Below are 23,470 nucleotides of genomic sequence, written 5' to 3'. Positions count from 1 at the left end.
AAATGTAGATTTTCCTAGTCTATGACGGAAAGTCTTAATTTTATTAAAGACACGGAGGCGAGTATTATCCAACCTCTTGTATAACTTTGTTTATCCCTCCCTTTCTCTAGTTCCGACTTCGACCACTCAGACAACATCTTAATCGGATCTCGTCAGACCATCCAATCATTTCGCTTCCTTCAGGATTTGGATCATCCCTGTCGGTTTGGCCGGACCATCCTTTCCTCAGCAAGCTTCTAGACTTTTTCTCTGATGTCTCCGCTTTCCTCATGGTACTGTTTATTCTTTGTTTATTACTCCCTTTGTTCACCGTTAACTGACTTCATTCGCAAGAAAAGAGGGCTGCTTGCAGTCAAGTGACGTCACAATGGCATATCCTGATGACTATTGGTTCTGGTGTGTTTTGAACTACGTTTTTAATCCCATTGGCTACAGATGTTAAGCCTTATGGGATTTGTGGTTTTCTTGACTGCTGCTCATTAAATAAAGCAAGAAAAGAAACGCATAATACTCGCCTCCGTGTCTTTAATAAAATTAAGACTTTCCGTCATAGACTAGGAAAATCTACATTTTGGGACAAAGAGCCCAATAATGTATTATTGAACTATATTTTCTCCTCAAGGAATTTTTAGTTCTGTCTGGGAGATGATCCTACCACGTGCTCATATGATATGTTTTTACCAAGAATACCACATTTCTGTCCCCGTCCCAGCCCTGTGGAGACAAGACCGCTGCAGAGCTGGTGGTCTCCCACTGTACCAATTACAATGTTTCCACTGGGCTGACCAGCGGAAACCTCCATAATAGGAGGTGTCCACTGGTCAGCACAGTGGAAACAGTACAGCAACATTGGTCACGGCTCCTCATGGAGCTAAGGCCAATGCTGTCCCACAGAGGGGGCCCCCCACCACCCTTGGAAGGCGCGCTGTCAGCTGTAGCAGACAGTGCATATTCAGAGGGTGCTGGACAGGGGGGTCACTGCACTGCTCATGACACGTGGCAAGGGCAGTGCAAGGGTCCTTTTGCTTAGCACCCTCAAATATTCACTGTCTGCTGTGCAGACAGTGAACATTTGAGGGTGCTATTGCACCCTGCAGGCGACAGCATTGCCGGGTGCTCAATTACGAGCTGGAAACAATGCTGCTGCCACGTTTATGTAGGTGCTCTATTTTATGTAGGGTAGCCCCTGCAAATCAAATGTAGAGCCTGGAAGAATTTGGTGTCTTCTAGGTGATTCTAGGCAAGGTTTTGTTGATTTTTCCACTCCTTTTTACAGTGTTTACTTAAATAGTTTAAGAGTTCTATTGGTCAGGGTGTTTCCCAATTAATTTGATTGGTTACTCTGTGTTTGGTTTGAAATATTGTGGTAGTTTGTTCCTTATCTGGGGGACACTAATAAATTATGTTTATATTAAATACATTTACGTTTGTATTAAATTTACTCTTTTCAATTGTTTACACATTTATAAAAAAACAATTTTTATTAATGTTGTGTGTGTATGTTGGTTTGAGTTGTATATTTTTTGATATGTGTAATTATTTAAAATGGTTGATACTTTGTTTTAGTTTATCTGTTCAAAATGGATTTATATATCTTTGTTAATGTATCTTGAGGCTAGATGGTTATGGGATTATGTAAAAATTGTTTTTGTGTTTGGTAAATTTTCTGTTTTTAAATAATTTTATTTAAAAATTGTTTTTTTTTAAATTTCGTGTAACAATATTTTTGTAGTTGAAATTCTTGTAATAGATAGTTTTGTCTTTTTGTATGTTATAATCTGTTAGTGATATTTAGGCATTCTATATTTTTGTCTTCAATATTATTGTATTTTGTATACTTTTTACTGCAATATTTTTGTTATCAATATTTGATTTTTATTTGTGTAAAGGCTGACAATAGTTTGGTTAACTATCGTTTTTGGTTATATTGTGGAGTATAGGTGGCCAATATTTTGTATATAACCATTTTGTTTATGTGTTCACAATTAAATAACAATGAAATGTTGCGGTATTACATTTTATTCTTCTCCAAAGAAACTATATCAAAGTGTTTGTTAGGTAAAAGGCGATATAATAAATACACGCTTTCGTTGTTACATGGAATACATCTCTCTCAAGTGATGCTCAGTGGGTTTCGAGGTAGTTGCAGTCCATCAGGTTTTTTGTTTCAGGCTGGCACATTTACAAAATCGTTCATACCATAGGGTCTAGACAACCCATTCCTGGGCTGTGTTCTGTAAAGAAATTCTGAAAACTTATCAGTGCTATATAAGAAAGATTTCAACTTATTGTTAGGACCCTCTGGGTCCCAAAATAGATGGCCACCTCTGTCCACCTGTGCGAAAAAACTTACCATCTAGGCCATCTCTGCTGCTTGGGGTTCCTTGGCGGGTGCAGAATATTGGCATGTTGTGGTGAATTGTGGGGCGATGTCAGACTATAATGCACAGCGTCTCTGTAACATGTCAGCTTCCAATTTACATCCTGCTAGTCAACTTCTGGAATTTGGAATTGGAGAACAGATCCTTTTTCTTTCATTTTTTTTCTTTAGGTTTCTTCCATAGGCAAGATGGATGACCATACCTTCCTAATCATGAGAGTTCCCCTTCCTATCTAAATACTATGTAAATTGACCTGGATAGAGCCTATTGCTTCTCATCTGTTATTGTGCTGAATGCTCTCTCCTGGTTCTTATTTGAGTACTTTACTCATCCAGTTTCGGTGGTTTTCTCGCCACTTTATGGTGTTTTTGCCTGTTGTTGGGAGTGTTTTTTCCTTCTAGTCAGGTGTTTTCCCTTGTAAGCCCTTGATCTGCCTGTTCGACTGTTTGCAGAAATACATCTTCATACAGAAGAAGTGATATGATACTATCTGATAAAATCATGTATATTGCACGTTACAGACAACGGATCCAATTTGATAAAAGTCTGCCTTCACATTTCTAAGTATTCCCAAAAGTAAAAAGGGCTTTAAAATGTGTTTTTCCTTAATCCAGGCGAACAAGTCTAGTTACATCGATAATTCACCTGGGAACAAAAGGTTTAAAGACAAAATAATGTTCAGGTATATAAATAATGGCCTCACATCATGAAAGGTCCACAATATTCTCCATCAAGGTATTAGTGGTTTCTAAATTTTCGCATTTGCTATACTTTTCTCTACGTCAGACTGCTTTAAAATTCAAGATACCTTTCTCAATATCGTGAACTAAATTAGGCAAAAGGGATGGTTAGTTAATAACAGTGTGTCTAATGCTCCAGATTGTGGTGTGGCTGGACAAGAGGTTTGCAACAGCAGTGTAATCTTTCACTCAGGCAATGTGCTGCATGAATAAAGTGACATGTATATAGGCCCAAGGCATTTATGTGCAATTAAACATATCCGGACAACCAGCAGTGCAGTGGTGCACAGTCATGAGTTAGATCTGCTTAATGATGTGCTATGGCTAGGAGTACAATACAGCAGACAAAAGCCCTCATTACGAGTCTGGTGGTCCTAAGACTGCCAGTCCCGCCATGGCAGTCGGACCTCCGCAGCTGTGGCATTCTGATCGCCACATTACAACATTGGTGGGTGAACCCGCCTAAAGACCACTGTCCCCGCCAGGAACAAGTTTTCTGACGTGATGACGGCGGTCGGGCTTGTAACAAGCCAGGGTGGTGCTAACTCAGTGCTGCCTGGCTGATCTCAACCCCACTATCCGCCAGCCTTTTCATGGCAGGACCCTGCCATGAAAAGGCTGGCAAAAATCCAGTGCCGGGGACACACTGGGGCCCTGCATGGGTAGTGTAGGGGCTCCATGCCCAGCACTGTCGGAATACGCACTGTCTGCTCTGCAGACAGTGCACATTACTAGGGTGCTGGAGTGCTAGGATAATAGCCTCCACTCCATTAAAGGAGCCAAGGCCAATATCCTACCACTGTTCCCACCAGTCAGTTCGGTGGGAACTCTTATTACAATATTCCCGCCGGTCAACCCGAAAAGAACATTGTAATACGCTTGGAGGGCACATCACTGCCATGACAGTGGAGTCCTCCCTGTGTGTTTGGAGGTCCCTCAGTGGGCCTGCCAAACTCATAATGAGTCCTAAAGTCATTAGACTACATGCTTTAACACACTGTCCTCACATAAACACACAGGTAGGAGGTTTTGGATGAATTTAGCCACAAATGACAAAGTAAGAGGGATGAAGGTGGGCACTAATATTTTGAAAAATTGAGGTGGATGTCTCTTCAGAGTCTAAGTTGTTTGTGCATACTTTTACTCAAAATTGCATAATGTTAGTTATCTCCTGGGTGATGTTTCTGTATTAGTTTCATTTAGCATATTACTCTGGTACAGTGCATACTTGAACTAAGTCGCCTCAAGGTGTTTATAACAGGTGACGATGGAATGCTTAGAGCTGAGGCTTACTGAACACAGTACCGTAAATCCTGCTGCGTGGTCTGCGAGGTGCTGATTTAAGAGGGTTTGCGTAGTCTGGTGTTGGTTCCGAGAAGCTGAGCAGAGGGGATTTGCAGGGCTTGGTGTCGCTTTGTGTTGCTTTGTAGTGGTTCTGATGACAACCACAGAAGGCAGAGCACTTACGGCCCACCTCCTAGGGTCCAGGACTGGAGTGGCACCACTTGGAAGGGTAGACTCACAGATGGCAGAGTCCAGGTGCTATAGCAGGTGAGTTGCAGGCAGCCTTTAATGTCCCTGAGACTATAGAAGAAAAGGGGGCATACCAGCAAGCCCTTGAAGATTCTAGGTTGCAAGGATGTAGCGACACGTCTAGTCCTTCTCTTTGCAGAACAGAAGCAGAAGGCAGAATGACAACACAGCAGAGCGGACAGCAAAGTAGCAGTCCCTGCTACTGCAGCAGGAGTAGCCCAACACAACAATGCAGCCGCAGAGTGGCAGTCCCTACTGGCAACACAGCAGTCCGTCTTCCTGGCAGAGTGTCCTTGGTTGCAGTATAATCTGATTTGGTGGGGGTTGGGGTCCAGTATTTATACTTTGGTGCCCTGGTTCTGGAAGGTGGGAGAAGCTTCTAGAGGCAGGCCTTGGAAATGTACAGATGCCCTCCCTCCCCTGTCCTGGCTTCAAGCTGGCTGGAGTGGCAATACAGGGTTGTTAAGCCCATTTGTGGGTGGCCACAAGAAGTCTATTAAGGTGTATGTGGGGCAGTGCTAATTCAATAAACATTTGTGAACCATTCTCTGCCTCTGTTTGTCTTTGCATGTAGGGGACTTATGTAACTGAAAGAAAAGGATGACATCTGATTGTCCACGATTTCCCTGAGGAGTCATTTCTGTCATGCGCCCGTTGTCATAATCATCCCTGCTCTTGGGCAGAGCTGAGGTGATGCTAGTTAGCCAAAAAACAGGATTGGACTGACAGTTGTCACATGGTGTGGAATTGGACTCAGTTCCCACAAATTCAGGTGATGCTGCTTCCTGAATCCAGCAGCCTCATTAGGATAATGAGACCTATGTGACATGGCGCAGCCAACGTTTGGTCAGGCACTAATTTTCAGAACCTCCTAAGTATCTCTGTCTCATTATGTGTAAAAGGACCTCAAACTATATACGGAGAAGTCCGTGGTATTGCGGATTTGCTCCTCATCTAGCTAGGTAGGTAGTACCTAGGTTGTTCAAGCTTGAACCTTAAAAGGATAAACCCCCACTTGGTGTCCTTATCTCTGAACAGGTACATTTACTATGGCAAACCCACAACGAGTAGCAATTGCAGTAAACATGCGACAACCCCTCATTGCTCATTTGCTAGCAAATGGCCTCACAGCCCAGGCAGGTCCTGTAACATTTGTAGTTGAGACTCACCCAGCCAACAGAACAGAAATATTTTCTTCTTGGGTCACTTATCCAGTAGTTGATGCTAACACTAATACATTTCATCACTACGTATCTGCTAACATATCTGTGAAAAGATAGAGCTTATGCATGCTTACAGATACCGCTATCTTATCAAGACCATAGTAACTGGCTTGATGGTGCCCTACCACATACAATATTACATGTTAAGTTAGGTCCTCTGAGCAACAATGTTCCTACCTGGCCTTTATTGGCTACATATACACCGCAACCTGATGAAGCAATCTGGGTGGTAGCTGAAATTCGCCACTTACTGTATATACTGAGTTTACAGCAATTTAAAGACTGTTACTATAGTTTGTAATGCAGACATGAAATACTAACCGAGCATGTGCTGCCCCCAGTGCAACCACATGCAGTCACACCAGGTATTAATCCTGCGACTGTACATTCGATCCTGGGCAAGGTACCCACCAAACGGGAGGAGATTCTGTGTTGCTTAACTCAAAAAATAAATGTGCTGGAAGCAGTCTTTCCCCATACGGGACCTCAGGATAAACATTGGATACTCACTATGTGCTTGCCATTTGGGAAGGTTGCCACAGTAGATAACTGCAATACTTGAGGCACGGTATTTGCCACTCTCTATACTACCGCACATGGTACAACAACCCTTGCCAATCTTCCGGAATTGTTAAAACAAATTTAAGATGAATACTGGGCTACCCTAGCCCTGGAATTGAGGATGCAATTAATGGGCAATTTTGCCACTGTATCTTCAGTTATATTAAGCAATCTTAAAGGGGAAGCAGTTGACCTAGCAGTGCATATGCAGCTCTGGAACGATCCTGTACAGGATCAAGAACACGAGCTGCCAAAGTTTATTGCTGAGACCTAATCTAGCATTGGGGGCCAGACCTATCAAACCACAATTAAAGGATAAATCTAACAAAGATTCTACCAAGCAAGCACTTGAGGGTTCTAAAAATACTGGGATAAACAAAAACATTTAACCCCTTCGCTGCCAGGCCTTTTACCCCTCCTGTGCCAGGCCTTTTTTTGCCTACTTAGATTAGTTCTCGCTTAGGCCCTCATAACTTTTGGTCCACATAAGCTACCCACGCCAAATTTGTGTCCTTTTTTTCAAACATCCTAGGGATTTTAGAGGTACCCAGATTTTGTGGGTTCCCCTGATGGAGGCCAAGAAATTAGCCAAAATGCAGTGAAAATGATTTTTTTTTTAAATAATGGGAAAAAAGGGCTGCAGAAGAAGGCTTGTGGTTTTTTCCCTGAAAATGGCATCAACAAAAAGTTTGCAGTGCTAAACTCACCTGCTTCCCAGCTTTCAGGAACAGGCAGACTTGAATCAGAAACCCCAATTTTTCAACACAATTTTGGCATTTTACTGGGACATACCCCATTTTTACGATTTGTTGTGCTTTCTGCCTCCTTCCAGTCAGTGACAGAAATGGGTGTGAAACCAATGCTGAATCCTAGAAACCTAAACATTTCTGAAAAGTAGACAACATTCTGAATTCATCAATGGGTAATTTGTGTAGATCCTACAAGAGTTTCCTGCAGAAAATAACAACTGAAATAAAAAAATATTGAAATTGAGGTGAAAAAACAGCCATTTTTCTCTACGTTTCACTCTGTAACTTTTTCCTGCAATGTCAGATTTTTTAAAGCAATATACTGTTAGATCCGCTGGACTCTTCTGGTTGCAGGGATATATAGGGCTTGTAGATTCATCTAAACCCTAGGCACTCAGAGCCGATAAATGAGCGGCACCTTACAGTGGGTTTTCATTCTATACCGGGTATACAGCAATTAATTTGCTGAAATATAAAGAGTCAAAAATAGGTATCAAGAAAACCTTTGTATTTCTAAAATGGGCACAAGATAGGGTGTTGAGGAGCAGAGATTTGCACATCTCTGAATTCTGGGGTGCCCATACTAGCATGTGAACTACACGGCATTTCTCAAATAGACGTCTTTTTTACACACTGTCTTATATTTGGAAGGAAAAAATGTAGAGAAAGACAAGGGGCAATAACACTTGTTTTGCTATTCTATGTTCCCCTAAGTCTCCCAATAAAAATGGCACCTCACTTGTGTGGGTAGGCCTAGTGCCAGCAACAGGAAATGCCCCAAAACACAATGTAGACGCATCACATTTTTCCACCGAAAACAGAGGTGTTTTTTGCAAAGTGCCTAGCTGTGGATTTTGGCCTCTAGCTCAGCCGCCACCTAGGGAAACCAACCAAACCTTGCATTTTTGAAACCTAGAGACCTAGGGGAATCCAGGACGGAGTGACTTGTGGCGCTCTCACCAGGTTTTGTTACCCAGAATCCTTTGCAAACCTCAAAATGTGGCTAAAAAACACTTTTTCCTCACATTTTGGTGACAGAAAGTTCCGGAAACTGAGAGGGGCCACAAATTTCCTTCCACCCAGCGTTCCCCCAAGTCTCCCAATAAAAAAAGTACCTCACTTGTGTGGGTAGGCCTAGTGCCTGCGACAGGAAATGCCCCAAAACACAAAGTGGACACATCACATTTTCTCAAAGAAAACAGAGGTGTTTTTTGCAAAGTGCCTACCTGTGGATTTTGGCCTCTAGCTCAGCCACCACCTAGGGAAACCTACCAGAACTGTGCATTTTTTAAAACTAGAGACCTAGGGGAATCCAAGATGGGGTGACTTGTCGAGCTCTCACCAGGTTCTGTTACCCAGAATCCTTTGCAAACCTCAAAATGTGGCTAAAAAACACTTTTTCCTCACATTTCGGTGACAGAAAGTTCTGGAATCTGAGAGGAGCCACAAATTTCCTTCCACCCAGCGTTCCCCCAAGTCTCCCAATAAAAATGGTACCTCACTTGCTTGGGTAGGCCTAGTGCCCGCAACAGGAAATGCCCCAAAACACAAATTGGACACATCACATTTTCTCAAAGAAAACAGAGGTGTTTTTTGTTGTTGGGCTCTCACCAGGTTCTGTTACCCAGAATCCTTTGCAAACCTGAAAATGGGGCTAAAAAAACACTTTTTCCTTACATTTCGGTGACAGAAAGTTCTGGAATCTGAGAGGAGCCACAAATTTCTTTCCACCCAGCGTTCCTCCAAGTCTCCCGATATAAATGGTACCTCACTTGTGTGGGTAGGCCTTGTGCTCGCAACAGGAAGTGCCCCAAAAAATTATCTGGACACATCAAAATGATCAAATAGAAAACGACCTGTTTTTGCGGGGGGCACCTGCGTTTTTGGTCCTGGGCTCAGCAGCCATCTAGGGAAACCTACCAAACCCAGACATTTCTGAAAACTAGAAACCCGAGGGAGTCAAGGGAGGTGTGACTTGCGTGGATCCCCCAATATTTTCTGACCCAGAATCCTCAGCAAACCGCAAATCTAGCTAAAGAATCACATTTTTCCCACATTTCTGTGTGGGATCACTGTACTGGGACAACTTTCCTACCACCCAACGTTCCCCTCAGTCTCCCGGTAAAAATTATACCTCACTTGTGTAGGTGGGCCAAGTGTTTGTGACAGGGAAGAGCCAAAAACACGTTGAAATTGAGGGGGAAACAAAGTGGGCCCAAAAGGGCAGTTTGAAAAAAAACATTTTTAGGCTGACAAGTGCAGCAGAAATTTTATCGGTATAGATGAGACAAAGCTGGATGGTAGGAATTTTGTGGATTACTGCAGATTCCGGAAGGTTCCATCACAAAAATGTGGGAAAAATGTGTGCTTTCCAGCAAAGTTGCAGGTTTGCAGGGCATTGTGGGTAAGGAAATGGTGCGGGGTGCATGTGAAGCACACCACCCTGGAATCAACTAGATGTTTAGTTTTCAGATGTGTCTAGGTCTTGTGGATTTTTCAACATGGCAGCGTCCCAAAGTAAAAAAAAAGTGCAGCCCTCACCATTCCAAGTGGGATGATTTCGAGAGTTACCAAGCTCTCTTGGCCAAAATGTAAAACCAAAACCAAAGATAATCAAATGTCCTCTTGCTTGCCATGGGATAAGATGTTTTAGTGTGCAGGGGAGAGCTGAAAGACTGTTAGCCCCTTCAGTTCTAGTGGGGGCATAACCAGGCCCATACTGGTTGGTAGCCACCAACCCACTATTTTCTTTTTTTTTTTTATTTCCTGGCATCTAGTAGACTTTCTGTCCCCCCGGGGTGTGGATCGGGGGTAATTGCCCAGTCTGCCCACTGGTGGGCAGAACAACTTTGGCCCAATTTATTCGGGGTGCGGGAATGGCCATACCCCCAACCGCTTATTTTGAAAACAAAATCTTCCCTGGTGTCTGGTGGGCTTTATGCCCCCCTTGGGAGCAGATGGGCCTTCCAAAATAGGTCAGTCTGCCCCCAAGGGGGGCAGTTATGGCAAACAGTAATGTGCCACCATGGGGAGAGACCCTTGCCCAAGAGGCTGCCCCCTCCAAACAAAACACACAAATACACACACACCAATCCATGGTGTCTAGAGGTTTCTGCTCCAAAGGGGGCAGATTTACCTTACAAAAATAGGCTAATCTGCTCCCAAAGGGGGCAGAAATGGCCTAAATACAATTTGCCCCCCGAGAGGAGCGACCCTTGTCTAAGGGGTTGCTCCCCATACATAAAAACATAAATTAAATAAAAAAATATATATATCCCTGGTGTCTAGAGGTTTCTGCCCCCGGGGGAAAATCTGGCTAATTATATTAGGACGATCTGCCTTCAGGGGGGGTCAGAAAAGGCCTAAAAATATTTTGCCCCCCCGGGGAGTGGCCCTTGCCAAAGGGGCCACTCCCCTTATGCGTTAGTATAAAAAAAAAAAATCCCTGGTGTCTTGTGGTTTCTGCCCCCCCGGGGGCAGAAATGGCCTAATAATAATTTGTCCACCCCGGGAGTGACCCTTGCCTAAGGGGTCGCTCCCCAAATATAAAAAAAAAAAGTAAACAAAAAAAAATTATCCCTGGTGTCTAGTGGTTTTAATAATATTAGGCCAATCTTCCCCCGGGGGGCAGAAATGGCCTAAAAATAATTTCCCCCCCGTGGAGCAGCCCTTGCCCTACGGGCCGCTCCCCTTACTTGAAATAGCCCACACAAAAAATATTCCCTGGTGTCTAGTGGTTTATGCCCCCCCCCGGAGCAGAGCGCAAGGCCGATCTGCCCCTAGGGGGTGCAGAAATGGCCTTATAATGATTTGCCCCCCCCCCCCGGAGCGACCCTTGCCCCAGGGGTCGCTCCCCAAACATAAAAAAATAAAAGTAAACAAACATTTTTTTATCCCTGGTGTCTAGTGGTTTTCTAATAATATTAGGCCAATGTGCCCCCCCAGGGGGGCAGTAATGGCCTAGAAATAATTTGCCCCCCCCGAGGAGCGGCCCTTGCCCAAGGGGCTGCTCCCCTTACTTCAAATAGCCCACAATAATATATATTCCCTGGTGTCTAGTGGTTTCTGCACCCCCTGGGGGCAGATCACAAGGCCGATCTGCCCCAGTGGGGGCAGAAATGGCCCAATAATAATTTGCCCCCCCGAAGCGACACTTGCCCAAGGGGCCGCTCCCCAAACATACAAAAAAAAAAAAAAAAGAAAGAACATTTTCCCTGGTGTCTAGTGGCTTTCTGCCCCCCGCCCCCCGGGGGCTGATCGGCCTAATAATTTTAGGCCGAGGGCAGAAACAGCCAAAAAACAAATTGCCCCCCTGGAGAGCGGCCCTTGCCCAAGGGGCCGCTCTCCTTATTTAGTCAATAAAAAAATTTAAAAATCCCTGGTGTCTAGTGGTTTCTGCCCCCCTTGGGGGCAGATTGGCCTAATAAAAATAGGCCTAGAAAACATTTTGCCCCCAGGGGAGCGACCCTTGCCTAAATAAATAAAATCCACCAATCCCTGGTGTCTAGGGGGGTTTCTGCCCCCCTGGGGGCAGATCAGCCTAATTGTATTAGGCCGATCTGCCCCCAGTGGGGGCAGAAACAGCCAAAAAATAAATTGCCACCGTGGAGAGCGGCCCTTGCCCAAGGAGCCGCTCTCCTTATGAAATAAACAAAAAACAAAATATTCCCTGGTGTCTAGTGGCATTTCTGCTGCCCGATCGCATCGCATTAGAGAGGCCTTTCCTCTCCTTCCAGGCTTCTCTGACCCCTACCACATGATCGGAGGAGAAATGCTTTGCATTTCTCCTCCGATCCGACGCTGGAAGCTGAGCTTCCAGCGCCGGAGGGAAGGCCTTTCGCGCACTGATGTCATCAGACGCCACAATGGGGTCATGGGGGGGGGCGGCGGGGGTGGAAGGGGAAGGGATTCCCCTTCCATCCTTGCCTAGGGGAGGGGTGTGTCTGGCCATCGGGGGAGTGCTAGCCCCTAGCAGGACGAGGTGCTCTCGTCCAAGGCACCGGGGAACCGGCACCTTGGACGAGATCACCTCATCCAAGGCACACTAGGGGTTAAAAGAGAAAAGGGAGAATGTCCGCATTTGGAGATCCCTCAAAGTCGCTATAATATTAGAAAACTAGAGATAATATAAAAATGCCTCACTGATATCAATATACTGATGCACTCCAATCTCGTTCCTTTCAGGACTCACCACAAAAACACAGTAAGAGAGGTGGGCAGTCAGAGTAGCGAACTGAGTACGTGAAACTGAGAAAGAACTCACAACACTCGTCTGAAGTTTCTGTCAAGAATGAAGAGAAACATCTTCAACAAAAACCCCAATTCAAAAAGAAAAAAGTGGCAGCGGTTGCTATACGACATGCCACTGAGGATAAGAGTTTTAATGAACAGGAACAGGAAGTGGGCACTGGGGCTGCTAAACAGCGTGGCAGTGGTCACAATAGTTCGCTGGAATCTTTAAGAGCATCTGGAGGTGAAAGCAAATGATGACTTCTAACAAGTTGACACTGCGGACATGCATGTCTTCACACCCGACAGGGTGTATTAAGAGACATTGAACGCACAATAGACGCCATCTTTGGAGATCGCGTTGTTGATATTTATATTTTGCTGGCCGAAAAGGATCGGCTGCCAGAATTTGGCTGTAATCTCCCACATTGGGAAGAGGTAATTGAACCCTCTTTCTTGTCCCTTGTTCCCAGAGAACTTGTTTTTGGGATGTGAATTATCAGATGAAGGCAAGAGCCTAGCGCCCCAATGTTTTGAAAAATGCACCCAATTACAACCTCCAAACACTATCAAAAAGCGCCAGTCTTTGTTGGGCTTTTTAAACACTGCAGATTATGCATAATGCATTAAACCATTATATGACTTAATATGTCCTGACTTTTCAAGCAAATATTAGACAGTCAAACACAAATGCATTCTCAGAGCATTGTAACAAGACATGCTTGCAGCTACGCACTAACACACAAGGGCAACAAAACACACTTGGTCATCAGAGTAATTGCTGGTGCCATTGGTTTCACCTATGTAACATTCAATGAGGGTGATACCGTCCCAATTGCATACAAATCACATTTATATTCCATAGCAGAACAATGTTTTGCTCCAACAGAGAAAATTCTCACTGCTGTTCAGATGGCTGTCATGAAAGAGTGACCTCTGGCCCAGGGGAAATGCATTATTTTTGTATGTTTGATCCCAGCCCTTGAGGCTGTCATGAAAGCTAGCGTTCCTAACGCTAAAGCACTGCATCCACATTGGATTCAATGGGCAACGTCTCAGATGGCCACTGATAATGACTATGTTTTTGACCCAAAACAACAAAATCAAGAATTTTTGCAATATGAACTTGAATACCCTGTTCCTGCAAACACATTGCTTACTGAACAATATAAAATCATTATGTATACTGATGGGTCAGGCCAATATGCAGTAGGCACAAAACACCAATACTCCGCTGCTTGCATGGTCTTGAGTGGCTACATGAAAGATGGTGATTTCAATCCACAACACACTTACACACAGACCTTAGGAGACTGCACTGCACAGTTAGGAGAGCTCAAGGCTCCGGTGATGGCACTGAAACACACGGATCCAGAGAAGTCAACATTAATTGTCTGTGATTCATACTATTGTGTCCAGTCCTTCAATAAATATCTGCATTACTAGCACCAGAATGGGCTCAGAGATTCCAAAGGCAACACCATCAAACACAAACTCCTGTGGGGGAAAGTAGTGGATCTGAAAGAAACGTTACCCAATGTCCATGTTGTACATACACTGGGACATCAGCATGTTGGAATACGTTGCTGGCAATATCTTGGCTGATGAAGCAGCCAAGTCAGCAGTAGCTACATCTTCTGTTGGTGCAATAATTCAATCAGGACGAAATTGGATGATGAAACACTGGATGCTGTGAAAGCTTTGGCTGACCACAAGCCCATGCCAAAGGCACATCCTACCAAATATTCCTACTGCATATCAAGCCTCAATACTGCCGTAGTAACAATAGTAGGGGTGGGTGATTCTGTGATCCCCAGCAAAGATCAAAGACCAGGGTTGGTCAAAGCAGCATATGAATGAGTTGCTTCTGCCCATGCTGGTGTGGCGGCTACAATTTCACTATCACTAGCACATTACTGGTGGCCAGGTCTATATAAACAGACCAAGCAGTATGTCCTTCGCTGTGACATCTGTCAGCAAATAAAAGGGTCCACCGTTAAACGCCCACAGCAGACACCCCTCCTAATTTCCAACAAACCTTTACAATGTGTGTCCACTAACACCTGATAGTACTTACAAATACATCTTAGTAGCTCTTGACTCATGCTCCAGATTTCTGTGGGTTTGGCCACAATGCTTGGCTGACGCTTGAACTGTTATTAAAGATTTGCAAGCACATAGGCAGTAGTGGCATTCCACTTGGACCAGGGCCCTGCTTTGACCTCAAGGGCTTTCATGGCTTTGTTACGGGTCCAACTGTATTATTCATCTCCATTTCATCCAGAGGGAAATAGTGTCCTGGAGCGAAGAAACCGTGATTTAAAGAAATCCTTAAAAGCCAGAGTATTAGACACAGGTTGCAGTTGGCTTAATCACCTGTAGGGAGTCCAGAAAGCACTCAATAATCTGTCCAGAAGGTCCCTGGGGGTGTACCTCATCTGAATGCCTGTTGGGAACACAAATGTATGTTCCAGATCTTAATGGGCCTGGCACGGAGGCATCAGCTACATCTTTTGACATAAATAAACGTGTCATTTTCTTGCAGGACCTACAACAGTTCCGTGACAACAACCTATCTGCCAGTGCCGCCTCCTTAGGAATAAGGGATGCACCAATAACACCTACCGACTGGATTCCTAAAGTTGGGGATCTAGTGCATGAAAAGATTGCTGTGAAAAAGGAGTTCAGTCCTTCCTATTGTGCACTGGTTCCAGTCCTGGGAATACATGGTACCAAAACTGTCATTCTACCACCGCTGCCTGGTTCTATAGAAAATCGCTTTGTCTCCTTCGACAATGTAAAGCTATGCCATATGTCCAATCCTGCACAGCAGACCTAGATGACTCCTAGGTAGTACCAAAATCCCTCAGACTACAGACTAGGATGTCCAGAACAGGATTTAAGCAACAACACTGACACCTCTCCGAGTTTGGGGAGGGTGGAAAATGATCTTTCATTAGTACCATTTACTTCTTCTGTGGCAAGTAATGTCAACAACATTGAGCGATTCTAATCAAATTCAACACAAATAGATGGTATGGTCTACTATGAACCACCGAGGAAGACTTCTGACAGCTCTCCCCTTCCAAACACGGCTCCAGTCTTTACTCAAACTGCTTCTGGATATTTTGCTGACATCAATGACACTTTCACAGACTCATCTGCCTCTTCTGCAACAGAACTGTCAAGAGCTCGTAAACTGATAATCTGGCTCAAAATTAACTATTTCATTCTTCCATGAAACTGTCTGTGGCTTTTATTAACTGTACTTGCCTTCCTCCTTTGGATTGGGTTTGTCATCGTCTTTTTCTTACTAATACATGGTCATTAGCTTCCTGAATGCTCTACAGCTGAACAGGAGGATAAGGTCCTAAAACCACACTTTTCCTCCCATGAGGTCCGCAGAGATTTGTCCCTATTGAACATTTTAGCCATACCAATTCCTAATGAGATTGTTTTGGATAAAGTACCATTTGATATACATGGCCCGACAGAGGTCATCCAAATTCTTTATGTATTTAAACTTTCCATGAATGATGTGATAACACCCAGAGTTGTTTCTGATGATTGTGATATAAAGACAGTTGATTCTGTGATGTCTGATTTAGAATATTTTACTGGATTTGAAAATGAAGATGTTTATCAGTCAAGAGAAAATTATGGAGATATGTTCTGTTATAATTAATATGGATCATTCGATTCATAGAGCAAGAACCCCAAAGATTATTTTCAATTATACACATTGGGAACACTATCCTACCCCGCCAGTGGGGAGTTCCAAAACATATTCTGAAAAGTTTGCATATTTTTCTGTGCACAATTTGAAAAATGCTGAGTCGTATTATTTTAAATTGCCAGTGATGGAACGTCAACATATTTTATTAACTGACAAAAAATTGATTTATTCTGATTCCTTTGTTTCCTGTTTGGCTATAAAAGGCTATGACTATTGGCTGAAATCGATTTACTTAAAAAGTGAGTGGGGAACTAAGAATTGGCAAAAAAAGGCGCAAGGAAGCTTTATTAAGAGCATGCCGGATACCTGTTCAAATGATATTTGTAAATGAAACTGTACAACAGACAAGTTTTTTAGGCTTGCAAAAAGTAAGGACTTGAATGCTCCCAGTATCCCTGCCACTGCTAACTTCTACAAATGGCAAAAATACATTAATGCAACTGAAGATCAGCTCGATGAGTGGGTCCAAAATGGAACATTTAACACATCACTTTCACTTCCTGGTGGGTGGTTATTGTAGCCAGTAGACACAAATGGTTGTCATGCACGTTTCGTAAACTCCACAGGGGGTTTTAGAACGAATAGGCTAGACCCTTGCTATGTGTCACCAGAGCATTAAGGTATAGACAACATAAAGTGTATGAAAATTATGCCAGCAATGGTTAAAAGGTTCCTCACTGAATGCTGTTAAAGAACAACTCAGTCTAACAATACAGATTTTCAGGATTTCTTGCTTCTTATATGCAGTATATAATGAAATTTGGACACTTTCACAACAAGAAGCTGCTGTCCGGTTATGGCAAATAGATCAGGAGAACTTACAGAAAACATTAGCCTTTGTACATAATGTGATTAACACCTTGTCCGATCATATCTACACTTTAAACAACATTGTTTCTTCTCCAATAGACATAGTGCAAAGCGACATGTCATCCTTACAACATGGACAGAGTCAGCAAAGGTCCATTATGCAGTTACGTTGGGCGCTACAAACACTGAAAGCAGGTTGCGTTCCCTGGCAACACGTTAGCGCAAGGGACATATTCTCAACATTGCAACAACAAAAAATAATGGCTAAGAAGGAAGCGACTTATGTCATGCTAAACATCAAGAAAATAGAAAAGTTGCCTAATACTGTAGCTAAAATACCATCTTCTGAATGATTAATACACGGGATTATTAATCTGCCTATTTCAACACTTCAGTTCACATCCTGCTTGAAACAACTTCCAGTAGGCAGAAGCACCAGATGCCTTGTATCCTCTCACCACTCTCCTTCCCCCCAGTTCAGAAGTGGTATCCTGACACTGGTCCTTCGGCCCAGGATGTGTACCCCAAGGCTGACCAGGAGACAAGAGTGTGCTCTCCCTCACCTTGCTCCTCCTGCTGGGTGCTGTACCGTCTGCTTGGGAGCAGTACCCGCAATAGCCAAAACTGTTGGAGTGCTTGTGGCAGCTGCCCATCCCACCAGTTCAGGGGTGATATCCTGCAACTGGCCCTCCAGACCAGGATCTGTACCCTTAGGCTGAACATGTGCCTGGTAAGCCAGAACTTCCAGGGGAGTACAACTACCCCCCCAAGGGAAACGCACTCTGCATGTATTGTGTGAGAGACTACCTGTGAGAAAGTCGCCTCTTTCTAGCATGGTTACCACCATTTTTGGCCTGTTTGTGAGTGTGTATAAGTGTGCTTTTACTGTCTCACTGGGATCCTGCTAGCCAGGTCCCCAGTGCTCATAGTTAAAATCTTATTTGTCAGTGTGTTTTGCCTGTCTCACTGGGATCCTGCTAGCAAGGACCCCAGTGCTCATAGTTTGTGGCCTGCGTGTGTGTTGTCAGTATGCTTGACTGTGTCACTGAAGTTCTGCTAACCAGAACTCTAGTGCTTATGCTCTCTCTACTTACCAAATGTGTCACTATAGTTTAGTGACGTCCAATTCCAATTGGCACACTGGACTCCCCTTATAAGTCCCTGGTATATGGTACCTAAGTTTCCAGGGCATTTCGGTTCCAGGAGATCCTTATCGGCTGCAGCATTTCTTTTGCCACCCACAAGGAGCTCAGACAAACCTTTCTTCAGGACTGCCACTGCAGCGTGAGTGAAATAGTGCCCACACTATTTCACAGCCATTTTCACTGCACTTAAGTAACTTATAAGGCACCTATATGTCTAACCTTCATTTACTGAAGGCTAGGTGCAAAGGTACTAAGTGTGAGGGAACCCTTGCACTAGCAAAGGTACCCCCGCGCTGTCCAGGGCCAATTCCCTGGACCTCGTGAGTGCGGGGATATAATTAAACGTGTGCACTACATATATATGTTAATACATATATGTAGCTTCACAATGGTAACTTCGAATATGGCCATGTGAGGTGGTTTAGATCATGGAATTGTCCCCCCATTCCAAATTTGGTATTGGGGGGGCAATCACATGCATCCTGGGGGTTCCACCATGGACCCCCAGTACTGCCAAACCAGCTCTCTGAGGTTTCCACTGCAGCCCCAGCTGCTGAGACCTCACAGGCAGGTTTCTGTCCTCTTTGGGGACTGAGCAGCTCAATCCCAAGAAGGCAGAACAATGCATTTCCTTTGGGAGGAGGGTGTTACATCCTCTCCCTTTGGAAATAGGCATTACAGGCTTGGGAGGGGGAGCCTCCCAGAGCCTCTGGAAATGCTTTGAAGGGCACAGATGGTGCCCTCCTTGCATAAGCTAGTCTAGATCAGTTCAGGGACCCCCAGTCCCTGCTCTGGCACGTAACTGGACAAAGGAAAGGGGAGTGACCACTCCCCTGTCCATCACCATCCTAGGGGTGGTGCCCAGAGCTCCTCCAGTGTGTCCCTGGCATTAGCCATCTTAGATTCCAAGGTGTGGGGACACTCTGGAGACCTCTGAGTGGCCAGTGCCAGCAGGTGACATCAGAGACCCCTCCTGATAGGGGCATACCTGGGTAGGTAGCCAATCCCCCTCTCGGGGTTATTTAGGGTCTCTCCTCTGGGTGTTTCCTCAGATTCAGCTTGCAAGACTCCTCCAGGAATCCTCTGCATCCTCTGCTTCAGCTTCTGACTGTCGGATCAAACGCAGACTGCTCCAGGAACCACTGTAACTGCAACAAAGTATCCAGGATGACTCCTGTGACCTGCAACCTCAGCTCCAGCCAACCTTTGCAACAGTTTCCAAGGTGTGCATGCTCTGAGGACTGCCTATGTTCATCCTGCACCAGAAGAACCGAATGAATATCCCGTGGAGTGGCGGAGTCACTTCTCTGCTTCTGCAGGCATCCTTCTGTGACGACAACCGGTACTCTGGGACTCCTCTCCTGACAATGAGTGTGCTCCCTGGAACACAGGTGGTGGACCGATGTCACCCAGACTGTCCTAAGTTCCAGCTGTCCACATTTGGTGGAGGTAAGAGCTTGCCTCCCCGTGCTGTGACAGTACCCCTGTGCACCGCATCATCTCCAGCTCCTTGGGCTTCTGTGCACTTATTCCAAGAATCCTTCATGCACAATTTAGCCCTGGTCCCCAGCACTCAATCCTGTGACGCACAACTTGCTGAGTTGTTCTCCGGCAGCGTGGGACCTTCCTGCTGCGTTGGTCTCCCTTTGCATCTTCTTTGTCCCTGTGTCCTGGGACTCCCGTGGGTGCTGCCTGGTCTTCTGTGGGCTCTCTATAAGTGGTGAGAGCCCCTTCTGTCTCCCCAGTCTGAGTTGAGACCCCCTAGTTCCTCCTAGGTCCAGGCAGTGCCATTTTGACACAATCCGCAAACTTTCATGAACCAAGGCTTGTTGGTGGAATCCAGTGACGCAAACAGCCTGCATCCAACAACTTGATGTGGGACACCTCCTGCACCATGCAGCAACCCACAGCATTCTTCTTTGGTGCTCTTCTGTTCTTCTTACAGGAGAATCCACTTTTGCATTATCTTCTAGGTTGACAGGGGCTCCTGTCCTTCCTGGAATCTTCTGTGACTTCTGGATTTGGTCTCCTCTCTTCACAGATTTTCAGGTCCAGGAATACACTGGTTGTTGATTGCAGTCTTGCTTGGTTCTTGCAATATCTCTTATCATGACCTGTAGTCTGTCCTGAGGAAACTAGCAGTACTTTCCTCCTACTTTCCTGGGCTTTGGGGTAGGGTACTTTACCTACCTTTGGTGTTTTCTTACACTCCAAGCATCCCACCACACACTACACTTGCCTAGGGGGGAATTTGTGATTTGCGTTCCACTTTCTTTGTATATGGTTTGTGTTGCCCCAAGGCCTATTGCATTCTATTGTATATTCTACTGTTTGCACTATTCTATGACTGTTTACTTACCTGATTTTGGTTAATAGTGTATATATTGTGTATAATACTTACCTCCAGAAGGAGTATTGCCTCTAAGATATTTTTGGCCTTGTGTCATTAAAATAAAGTACCTTTATTTTTGGTAACACTGAGTATTGTCTTTTATTGTGTATAAGTACTGTGTAACTATAGTGGTATTGCAGGAGCTTTGGATGTCTCCTAGTTCAGCCTAAGCTTATCTGCTACCTCTAGACAGCCTAAGCTGCTAGAACACTGACTACATTTCACTAATAAGGGATAACTGGACCTGGTATAAGGTGTAAGTACCTTAGGTACCCACTACAAACCAGGCCAGCCTCCCACACTACCTTGCGCAGGTCCCCAGCCCTCTGTCCCTGTGACAGTGCATGGTGCCCCCCAGACCAGAAGTGGCCTCACTGGGGTCAGTTTTGGGGTGTTCTGACCTCACAACTGCCACCCCTGATCCACTTGTCCTTCCACTGTGGACTGTTTCCACCTCTTGCCCCTTCATCTGGGCTTCAACACCCTCCTGTATGGTGTAGTACTGCCAGAAACCAGAACCAGGTAGGGGCTTGTCACAACCACCCCCCGTGCCCCCAAGCTCTCCTGGTATCAGTGGATGAACTCCTGGTACAGGCCAGGTCCCCCTGCTTGTGCTCACTCTGCAGGCAATTCAAGCACTGAGACTGGAACTAGAGCACCCCAGGCCTTTGCCCAATCCCACCCCTTTTCCTACTCTTGGAAAGGGCATGAGACCCTTTTCCCTCTTACTACACTGGGACATGTTTGGGTCACTGTGACCCTTCCCTTCACTCTGAAGGGGAAGACCTGAGACACCCTCCTTAGAATCGCTCCCAATGCCATCCCAGACATTCTGGTACTCACCCAGATGTCTGCCTCCCATGTAAACTCCCTGGGGTCAGAGAACTTACAATTCACCAGGTGTTGGGTTATCTCTGAAAAACAGTGACTGCACATGTGCTCTTTAACAACCAAATTGTACAGCCTCTTAAATGTGTTCACCATACAACCCTTCACCCAACCATCGAGTGTTGTGAAATAGTGACCCAAAAAATCAACTCATGACTGGTGAGGCAGTTTCCTACTGCCCCTGAACCTCAACTTGCACTCTTCTGGGGTGAAGCCAGATCTCTTGACAAGGGTCACTGTGAGTATTTTTGTCCAGAAGGCACTATATTCTGTTTTATGATCTTCCCAAACTTGTTTCTTATACTGCTTTCATTTTTTCCCAGGCATGGGTTGCAGGTGGAGATTTACTTGTGTGTTGAACAGCTCTTCTTAGCTCCTTTTTTCTGCACACTGTGCCTAGCTCTAAGACCAACTGGTCGGATGGGCAGTTGCCTCTTAGAGGAGCTTGTTAGAGATGAAAAGGATAGCAGGTTTGCTGAGAAAGATGTCCAGCCAGTAATACTGGCACCACTGGAAGGTAGTGTGGCTAGTGGTTGGTTGTGCTCAAAAGACAGATTTTGGTCGAAGCAGACACATGCCTAGGAAGGTGTAAGCTTAACTTTAGGTGCTGGATGAGTGCCCACTACAAGTAGTATAGTAATTCCCCTGTAGGCCTTATAAATTGTATTTCTCTTATGCTGATTTTTTATGTGCATTAGGGTGGACATATACATTATGCAGAAATACTAATTTTGAGAGGTACTTGTGACACTTAGTGAACTTGATGATTTGTAAATCGGGATTTGAAGGTAATTGCTCTGAGGCAATGCATGGAGCTGTTGATACACATACCACTAGGCAACCCATTGGTTTCCTGTGTCAATGAGGTTTTCTGGCCTAGATGTGATAAAGGGTGTAACCTACCAACTGCAATGGTTCAACTTGCCCAGTTTCTTGAAGTGCAATTATCTCGCATTTGCCCCATCTTGGGAGAGGGGTACCATTATGAAGGTTTTTTTTTTAGCCCTGCGATGTTCCAGGACAGGATTTTTAACATCTATTCCTGGAATGAAGTTGCCCCTACTGGAGGGAGTTAGTGGATTTCTGATGGATTTAGAGTTGAAGCCAGACAGTGCCAATTATCCTGTTTCCTATACATTGGGTCTCTCTTGTTTTGTTGAGTATTTGATCCTGTAGGGCCACATGTGCTGTGTAACACTGAGTATAATGGCACTGGTTCTGATTTGTTCGGTGAGACACTAGCTGGAATAAGCAAAAGGGAAGAGTATTGCAGCTTTGTCGGTTTGGAAAGCACTAAACCCCAAGTTTCAAACTGTTGGCTTGCTGTGAGTATTCGGTCTGCTATCTCCTCAGTTCTCCAAGTCGAGAGAGTTTGTTTGCATTGGAAGTAATCAGGTAGCAGGAGAAATTTGATTGATCGCAAGTCCGATCATTTTACATGGCTCAGTGATGGTATTACCACAACCAGCCTCACAACTCTTCCTCCGTTGAGTATGTCCTGCTGACCTTGCGAGATGTACTGTGGAATTAGAATGACTTGATGGGATATTTCCTCAAGTGGACGTTTTACTACAGCCACAGTAAGTGAGCAGGGTGGGCTGTCCAAAGCAGCATTTTGTCAATACCTTTCATTAGTTGCACCCTCTTTGATGCACACGGCGATCTTATTGGGTGTAGTAGTGGCCGATGAGGAAAAGCCCAACCAAGTTGGGGCAGTCGAGTTTTCCTCGTCAAGAATTCTAGGGGAAAAGGCATTCTGACCTGCAGTTGGTTCACCGTATGAGTGTACTGACCTAGTGCTACTGCCAACCTTTATTCTTCGTGGAGGTCCCTCCTTGACTGCACTAGGGTCACATTGTAAGGGTCGTGTTGATGCCAAAGGCACTGCCCTGTCAGATTCTTGATATGGTATATTTTCATGAAGATGATCAGACCGCTTCCCGCACCATGAACACCGCTCTGGGGGAAGCTGCAAGCTGTCTATTTTCTGTCCTTTACTTAGAGTGCCTGACACACTCTGAAATGCTTATTAAGAATACAGAGGGTCCCATGATGCCTGATTGGCAACTGGCCCCTTAGGTTC

Source organism: Pleurodeles waltl, chromosome 6, assembly GCF_031143425.1.
Source record: "Pleurodeles waltl isolate 20211129_DDA chromosome 6, aPleWal1.hap1.20221129, whole genome shotgun sequence".
Lineage (NCBI taxonomy): Eukaryota > Metazoa > Chordata > Amphibia > Caudata > Salamandridae > Pleurodeles > Pleurodeles waltl.
The sequence above is the reverse complement of the archived record's forward strand: the minus strand, read 5'-3'. Positions refer to the sequence as shown.